The sequence below is a fragment of the Zootoca vivipara genome, chromosome 9 (genome assembly GCF_963506605.1).
Source record: "Zootoca vivipara chromosome 9, rZooViv1.1, whole genome shotgun sequence".
Classification (NCBI taxonomy): domain Eukaryota; kingdom Metazoa; phylum Chordata; class Lepidosauria; order Squamata; family Lacertidae; genus Zootoca; species Zootoca vivipara.
In genome coordinates, this window is record NC_083284.1 from 52994839 (window position 1) to 53003535 (window position 8697).

The window sequence follows — 8697 nt, forward strand, 5'->3', positions numbered from 1 at the left end:
AACCTGAAAGCATAGGCGGGTTTAGATCATTGAAGCTCAACTCAAGATTATACACATACACTTAACTGTAGAAAGAAGACCATCATAATCCTTTTGTTGGCTGCATTACCATAATGTGCAGTTTATTTTGCATTTTATCAGAACATGAGGCAAAAGCAAAATCCTATTCAAGTTTACTTGGAAGAAAGTCCCACTGTATTCAGTGGGGATTACTCTGTAGAAAGTGTGTTTAAGATTGTAGCCTACAATAATTACTTGTGAGTTCTTCCTCTCTGAACAACTCTGGTATTTATCCTTCAAAAAGAGTATGAGGTCAAGCTACTGCAGAAACTGCCAACAAAAAAAGGAAACAAAGATCAAGGCCACCACTCAGGCAAAGTTGAGCACTTTGAAGTCTCACTGATGTCCCAGTGGAATTTGGCTGGCCACAGTTGGAGAATGCTCGTCAAGACTGATCCAACAGGGTTTCTTTCCTTAATCATGGAAAAAAATTGTTTGCAAGGAGTAAATACCAATGATCTGAATAGATGAACTTATTAATTTATTGTATTTTACTGGACACTGCAAGCCTGAACTGTATTTTATGCTGTTCTGTTTTGGGTTTTGGCATTGTATGGCATATATATCACTTTGAATTTTTTGGAGGGTAAGCAGTCTACAAATATTTTAATAAATGAATAGAATTGCACTGATAAGCCTGGGTTTAGCTTTCCTGCTGAAACTGATGGGAATTAAATGTGGAACTGCAATGGGAGTTACACCCAAGGTATTTCCAGGGCTGGGGGTGATTCACAATACTGTACCCTACTCTTGGTAAGGAGTATACACTGCCATTACAAACATAACACACAGAGAGAACTTAGGTACACCTTCCACTAAGGCAAGGAAAGCAAATCAACCTTTGCTCTCCCCCTCCAGACAATTCTGGGAGTCCCAAGAAGAAAAATCACAATCTCAGCCCATAGTTAACTATTCTCTCCCTTCCATTGTCTGCTAATAAGGAAAGAGATAATTACTCTTCATGTTCTCCCATTTTTCATCAGCTCAGCCAGGTAATAAATGGGTTATGGGGATGATGAGTGGAGGGAAAGATAGTACTGCTTTAACAAAAGCCACAGTTAGCTCAATTGGTTAGATAGAATGTGGTGCTGGGATGCCAAGGTCGCAGGTTCAATCCCCATAGGGCCACCTGCATTGCAGGTGGTTTGACCTCAGGAGTCCCTTCCAACTCTATGAAAAACTTAGAAAAATAGAAGGGGGGCTCCGCCTCCCTGGTGTTGGAGCAGCTATAACTTGGGCTGTCCCAAAATCAAAGACAAAGACCCTACAATCCATAGGAGCGAACTCCTAGGGGCCGAGGGCCCTCCGGAAAGTTAATTGCCATTGCCATTCAAACGGTGGGTGCAGCATCCAGCGATCGATTGTGTGGGGCGGGGCTTAAGTGCCCCCCCCAAATGTTTTATTGAAGTTGGCACTTTTGCTGGAATCCTCCTGTTTTTGCTGGATTGTGCTCTGTTCTCCCAACATTAAGGGCTACACAAAAGCCAAGATAACACAGCAACAAGATACTATCGCAACCTATCCTGGGGAGTTTAGAAGAGAGCCGATTTGGCAAGCCAACCAAAGCCCCCCAGCCCCCCCCCCCCAGCGTGGCTTGGGATTGCCCTGACCGGCTCCCGGCAGCAGCAGCAGCAGCAACACAATAGCTCCGCGCTGCCCCTCGCGCCCCGCTTGCTAGTCGCCTCACGTCGAGTCCACCCCCCTCCCCAGCCATCCCACCTCCGCTGGGAGGGGAGCTCTCTAGGGGCAACAAGGGGACGGGGAAGAAGAAGGGCACCAAGCAAGCGTCTACACCTCACAACGTTACGCCGCCCGTCGCTACCTGCCTCAAACTCCTCCTGTGCGCCCAGTTGTTTCCCAAGTTTCTCCTCCGCGGCGCCTCAGGCGGGGGAAGAAGGCGCCCTGCTGGCTCTCCAACAACTTTCTTCCCACGAAGTTTCTCCCCCAGGTATGGGTGAGCGGGCGCCCTGTTCCTCGCCGCTCAGCGCTGCCTCGCCCGAGGGGGAAGCCGCTTCCCCACCCGAGGGACCTGGAGCTCCCCGTCCGGCATGGCGAGCAGCCGGGCAGCGTCTCCTCGCGAGTTCGCGCTTGCTTGCTTGCTTTCTTTCCCCTCAGTCCCTCGCCGGTCTCCTTTCTCCAGAGCGGCTCTCTCTCTCTCTCTCGCCCCGGATTCCTCCGCCAAAAGCAGGGGCAGCAGCCGCCACAAACCGCCTCCGGAACTAATTTCTCTGGCATGAAAACCAAAACCACACTTTTCAGCGGCTCCGCGCCTCGCCACCATCTGGCTCCGGGGTGATTATAACCCTGCAGATCAAACAGATCAAAGCAAGCACTATCTTGCTTGCTTTCCCGCTCCCTTTTTGTAAGGAAAGGAGCAAATCCAGCGGGGAAAGAGCCGAGAGCAAACGCAGAAAGGAGGGAGCGGGGAAGGCTTCCTCGGGAAGTAAATCTCACTTGGAACGTAGTCGCACCGAGGAACAGCCACGTTGGCTCCGAAGCAGGTCCCGGTGCAATTCAAAGGGAATCGCTTTCAAGCATGGACTGGGAGACGCCCGTTTACATCGGAGTAAGCTCCCTTGAACGTCCACAGGATCGAGCTTTCAAAGCAACCCCCCCCCCCAAAAAAAAACCTCAGTGGGGCTTACTCGTGAGTAAGGACGTTTGGTCTCTCGGTCCTATTAATTAACACTCTCTAGTTAATCCTTTCCTCAAAGGCTCAAAGATCTGCTTTTAATTCATGAGGTCGATGATGTCATAAATCAAGAAAGCGACAACAAGGGATCTTTTATGCTTGCTTTTTTTTTAATTAAAAGAAAAAGCAACACTCCGTTCTCAAAGTTTGTTGTTTCCACCCGCCCCGGGTTTCCGCAGAGAATTATTGCAATCTGCTCTTGAATACGTCTCATCGCGTTCCCAAGCCTATAATTACTCGAGAGTTCGCCTCATTGTGCCGCAAGCCCTAAAAAGGAAGCCTCCGCAAACCAAATCTTACCCTCCTCCAGGGCTTTTAACACTCCACCGCCCAAACCTCCCAGCGACTCCGCTTTGGAGAGCGTAATAAATAATCGCCAGCACTTCCGTGCACAGCTGGGCTAAGCTAACCCCACATTCTGCAAAATTCCAGCCTTGCAAAGCGCGCCCCATGCTACGCCCTGCAGAGCAATCCCCAGCACCCCCCTTATTACCCAGCCAGAAACTGAAGACGGGAAGGACAAAAATACCATCTTGGGAGGCCCGGACAGCTTTGAATGCACTTACGTATCTGGAATTAAAGGAGTTCTTTCTAACTTTAAGAAAAAGAAAAAGAATTCTCCAGAGAGCAGTATGGACATCTGCAAACAAAGTTTTAAAAAACTTGGGTGGCCAAAGTAGTTATTGTTTATAGAATAACGATGATCAGTTAGCCACCCAATCCTATGATAATATCACCTATATACGGTACATGCCCAGGCAAGTACCTCCCACTTGGTTCAATGGGATTTATTCCCAGGTAAATTTGTATACGACTGCAACCAAGTTCCACTAATTCAACGGGATCCGCTCAGACGCATGCACACTATTTAGCAGGTTTACTCATGAGCAAGTTCCACTCCCCTAAGCATTTAGGATTGCAGCAGTTTATGACGCAGCGCAAACGACAGCCAGTCCCTGATCGGAAAAGCAACTTCAACTGACTTCACTTCCAGAGCCACACCGTACTGTTACCTCCTGTGAAAACTAAACGGAGCACAAGATGGGTTTGTTTGCTAGCTGGCAAGGGCGGGTAGAATTTGGGCTGCAGCGCTAGTAAGAACTTCCATTCATCTTCTCCACCCGCTCCTACGGTAATTCGACTTTGAATCTCACAAAAAAGGAGGGCAGTTTCGAGATTTTAGCTACTTACTCGTAGGAGTAGGGATTTCCAAGGGGAGACCCAGATGCATGGCTGCCTTGTTTCGGAGAGACCGGACTCCAGATGGGGCTCTCCAATAGGAACAGAGACAGCTGCCCCCCCTCCCCTGGAGGAGGGGAAAACTCAGGGAAAATGGGAGGGCTTCGGATTCTATTTCAGAGTTTCAATATTTTTTAAAAAGTACGCCAATACTACTAGCAAGGCAACGTTAACATTTCATGGCACGTCTCAAAAGCACTCTGTAAAGGCGAGGAGGATTAAATAAATAAATAAAAATCCACCAAGCAGCAGATCGCTCGCTCTGTTGAAAGGATTTTATACGTGCATGTGATAATCGGCAACCTGCACTCTCTGGAAGTGGGAATATACCCGGAACCGACCAATATCTGTCGGTACAGTAAATTTCTATAGGAGGTGGAGAAGGAGCGCACTGCCGCCGTCTACCAACAGGAGTTGGCGAACTGCTATCAAACGGAGCAATCGCAGGCCTCCCATTCCCCAATCGCTCCGGAATAGTCTCTAGCTAACCCAGCCCTCTCTGCAGGTCTACTTAGAGGCAAACTCTACTGTGTTCAATGCGGCTTCCTCCCAGGTAAATGTGTATAATATTCCCTCATTTGACAAATCTAGCGAGCCCACTTTGTGAATCGCTTACTCTGGAGAAAATGATCTTGCTTTTTTTCCTGCCAGGGCCCAGCCCCTCACCTAACCAAACTGGAAAACCATCCATCACCTAGTTGCAAAGTAGAAGCGAATGGGATTAAGGTGATTTACAGCACACTCCTAATCATTCCTACGCAGAATCGAATCCTACCGGTACTGAATGCAATGAAGCTTTCTACCAGGTAAACGGTTTCTGAAGTGCAAGCTTAGTCCCTGTTCTCTTCTGTGGAGCATCGGTGCCGATCAAGGCGCTGTTTACTAGAAGGTAAATCCCACTGGACTCAATAGGCTTACTCCCGAGTAGACACGGCTTAGGCCGGTTTCCCTGAAGCGCTGAGAACCGAACGGGTCCAATAAAAGATAAGAGCGGTCAGGTTTCTAAAGTGGGGTGTGAGGGTCGCAGTGCATGATGACACGTGAAACCGCCACGCCGCTCGTTCCGACGCTTTCGGAATGAACCTCTCGGGGAAACGGGCTTGTCCAAGTGTGGATAGGAAGAGCAATACAGCGCCCCTAAAGTTCTTCCTCCATCGAAGCTTGTTCCGAACCGAGTCAGAACAGGAAAAGGAGGAGTGGGTGAGACGAGGGGCAAAACCTGAAAGAAGCAACAAACTCCTATGGATTTGGAGTCCTTTCTTGGCCCCCCTAAAATATTTGAGGGGGCCAGTTCCCCCAAAGTTGATGGGTATTACCATTCAAATGGCGTGCGTGATCGATTGTGTGGGGGCGGGGCTTACCTGCCCCCCCCCCAATATTTAAGTTGGGTTGGCACTTCTCGGCGCCAACTTGAATAAAATATTGGATGAACTCGTAAGCCCCTCCTCACATAATCGATCGCATGATGGCACACACCCACACTATTTGAATGGCTATACCCAACAACATTTGGGGGGGTGCCCCCCTCAAATATTTTATGGGCGGGCTAGGGACCTCGGCCGAGGGTCATAGTGATCAGACACTTGCCACCGCCACCCCAACCCCCCAGCTCTCCGCCACGCTCCTCTTCCGCCCCCGAGAAACCTAATTGCTTGGAAGGAAACGACCCTTTTTTGCCACGGAAAGGCAGCAAAAAAGTGGGGAGGGGGAGAACAAGAGATAAGGCCGATCACCCAAACCCAACCTTCACTTCGCACTAGTCTCTCCATTTTTCTTGATTCCCCACCCCCACCCCTTTCCCGGTTGCATTAAAAATTGTCCCCTCGAGGCAAGTGCTAAATATGTGGCCGACGATCAAGGCGCTATAAAAACGATCCACGTATAAATCTCATTCCGCCCCCCCCCCCGGCATGTGGAGTGAAACGAGAAACGACGGGTCGCCCTCGAGGCTCACCTTACGCGGAGAAACCAGCAGTACGAGGGCGGACGGAGGGGGGGCACACACACCCAAAGTAGCGAGAGGACAATGCATTTGGAGAGCCCTCCTCGTGTTCCCTCGTGTCTCCTCCGGACAATGCTGAACTTGGCTGAGCTTGTGACGGGACCCAGGCTAGGAACGGAGCTACTATGTCCCTAACCGGCGGCTAGAGGGCGCTGCGCCACAATACAAACGAGCGGGTTCCCTGCTTCTCCTTCCCAAAGGCACCATTTCTAAAACAAGTTGCGCTCTACAAGGAGCGGGGGGGGGGGGGGGATGCAAAACCCCGGTAGCACTTTTTTTTTTTTTTGCAACAATCGCGTTCGGGGGGGCGCGGGCTTTTCACGAGCTAGCCGCGTCTCTCTCGCCCTAGAAAGGCAGAGTGCGGGGAAGGGGGGAAATAGAAGAGTGCGGGGGCGTTTATTGATCCGTGCAAATTGAGACAGGGCGGCCAGATCAATTGCAACCACGAAACTATAGTTGCGGGGGTGGGGCGCAGAAGCCTCTGAATGCATTAGGTAGCCCAACACTCTTTGCCACTCAACGGAAAAGAAGCGAAGGGAGGGGAGAACCGTCAACTCACCAACCAGGCCAGCTGGGTGCAACGCGTGTCTCGTCCCTCAAGCTTTGCTTTCAGTCCATTCCGGCGGACTCGGGTCCCCAAGCGAGGCATGCATCAAAATCAAAAGCCAACTTTGCCCAGCAGCAGCGTATTCCAGCAGCGCCCGGGAGATCTGGCGCCTGCCTCCATATCCCAGGTGGCTGCATGCCGGATTGAACCCATCCGGTGTTTAAAAACTTGGTGTGTTGTGTGGAGGGAGTCAGAGGAAAGCGAGAGAAGAAAAAATCCAAGTTTGTCAAAGCATGTCCAGGCAAGGAGTATGCATATAGGTAGTCTTGAGTTGCAGCGCCGGGGAGAGCGCAGGCTGCAGCGGCTCACTGACTCACACTCCCTCTCCTCGCCGCCGCCTCCTCCTCTTCTGCCCTCCCCCTTCGCTGGAGCGCCGCCCACTCCCGCTCCCAACCGCTGGACTGGGGGATTCTCCCGCCAGACGGCGGCGGTGACGGCAGCAGCCGAACACTCCTTGCTCAGCCGCCTGAGCCGGAGAAGGTGGACGGTGCTCCCCGCCTCTCAGTCGCCTTCTTCGCCTCCGCTCCGCGAGAGGAGGGCGCGCCTGCAAACCGCGTTTTCCTTCCCGCCCCGTCGACTGTATTGCGCTCTGGAGAAGGGAGATCCTCTGCCGCTCCGCCTGGTGCTGAGGGCTACTCTGAATTTAGCTCCGCAAGGCAAGCCTAGCCACCCTGGCGATCAGCCCCCCCCCCCCCCGCGCGCAACTTTCCCAAACTTCCTCCGCGCCGTGGAGTCGTTTCAATCCGCGACAACGATTAGAGACGCAGCCAAAGCCGAGGCTCTCGCGATCTCTGCTCTCCAGGTGAAAAATCCTGGACGAAGGCGGGGTGGGGGCTCTTTCCAAGAGGCGGAGTGACACTGTCACAGCCTTACTGTGCAGGTTTTGGAGGAAGTGCTGGTTTGTTTGTTTGGTAGAATCATCGTGTTATGTACTGAGCTTGGATACACTCGACTCCGAGTACAGTATATTTCACATCGGATCATCTAGTCCTGCCCTATGCAGGAATCGCAACTAAATAATCCCTGACAGATGGCCCTCCAACAATTTACGGTTATCATTAGGTTTCCAGCCACCTTTTGTCCAAGGAGCTCGACGTGGCATACATCCCGCCTCGCCCCGCCCCGCCCCATATTACCGTATTGTTCATATTCTCACATTTACGGTGGAGGCTGTTCCGTTAGGACGAATGGGGGGTCCTGCCCCCAGGGGGTTGGACTAGATGACCCTCAGGATTCCTTCCAGCACTACAATTCTATGATTCTAGGACCTGAGCCTGCCTTCAGTCTGCCTGCCTTCTTACTTACAACCACTCCAGAGAGTGGTGCTGGCTGCCAGGTCCCTCCTTATTCCCTGGGGAACTCAACAAGGAAGAAAAAATAGGGATATCTGAGTGACTCTCACACACCCCTCTCTTCCAAACACAAATCCCAAGCATGGTTCATTTGAATACTAATACAAACAGCAACCTGTTGCTTCTTGGCGGTGTTAGAGCAGAGCAAAGCCACACAACACACTGCACCTTCTGGGCTGCTTTCGGACAGGTGTTAGATGCTCCTTGTGCATAAAAACATTGCCCATAGCATTTACACAATGTTGTTGCATCCAAAAGCCATCCTGCTGTTTTATATTCCAGTTTAAAACATACTTCCATTTCTGGGCTTAATCCAGCATTCTCCCACCCAAGCAAAAGTACTGTGATGCATCCTTTTGGGGAGTCTTTGGGACATGGGGGGGGTGCAGTGGGTTAAACCACAGAACCTAGGGCTTGCTGATCAGAAGGTCACCAGTTCGAATCCCCACGATGGGGTGAGCTCCCATTGCTCAGTCCCAGCTCCTGCCTACCTAGCAGTTTGAAAGCACGTCAAAGTGCAAGTAGATAAATAGGTACCACTACAGTGGGAAGGTAAACAGCGTTTCCATGCGCTGCTCTGGTTTGCCAGAAGCGGCTTTGTCATGCTGGCCACATGACCTGGAAGCTGTACGCCAGCTCCCTCGGCCTGTAACATGAGATGAGTGCCGCAACCCCAGAGTCAGTAACGATTGGACCTAATGGTCAGGGGTCCCTTTACCTTTACCTTGGTGCCCAGCAGATGTAT

General features: G+C 51.2%; 1 protein-coding gene across 6 annotated transcripts in view; it reads right to left on the reverse strand.

Moving 5' to 3' along the window:
* The window catches only part of FAT1 (FAT atypical cadherin 1), a 133471-nt gene extending 126178 nt beyond the window's left edge, over positions 1 to 7293 (reverse strand). For 2 of the 6 annotated variants that reach the window (XM_060278780.1, XM_060278782.1), the window contains exon 1: positions 6553 to 7293. The gene's annotated coding sequence lies outside the window, so the exon portion shown is untranslated. Of the gene's footprint in view, positions 1 to 1882; positions 2315 to 3943; positions 4226 to 5945; positions 6095 to 6552 lie in introns of those variants that run through there. The other 4 variants (XM_035111841.2, XM_035111837.2, XM_035111836.2 and 1 more) reach the window with 4 other exon arrangements.
* Positions 7294 to 8697: the final 1404 nt, after the last annotated feature.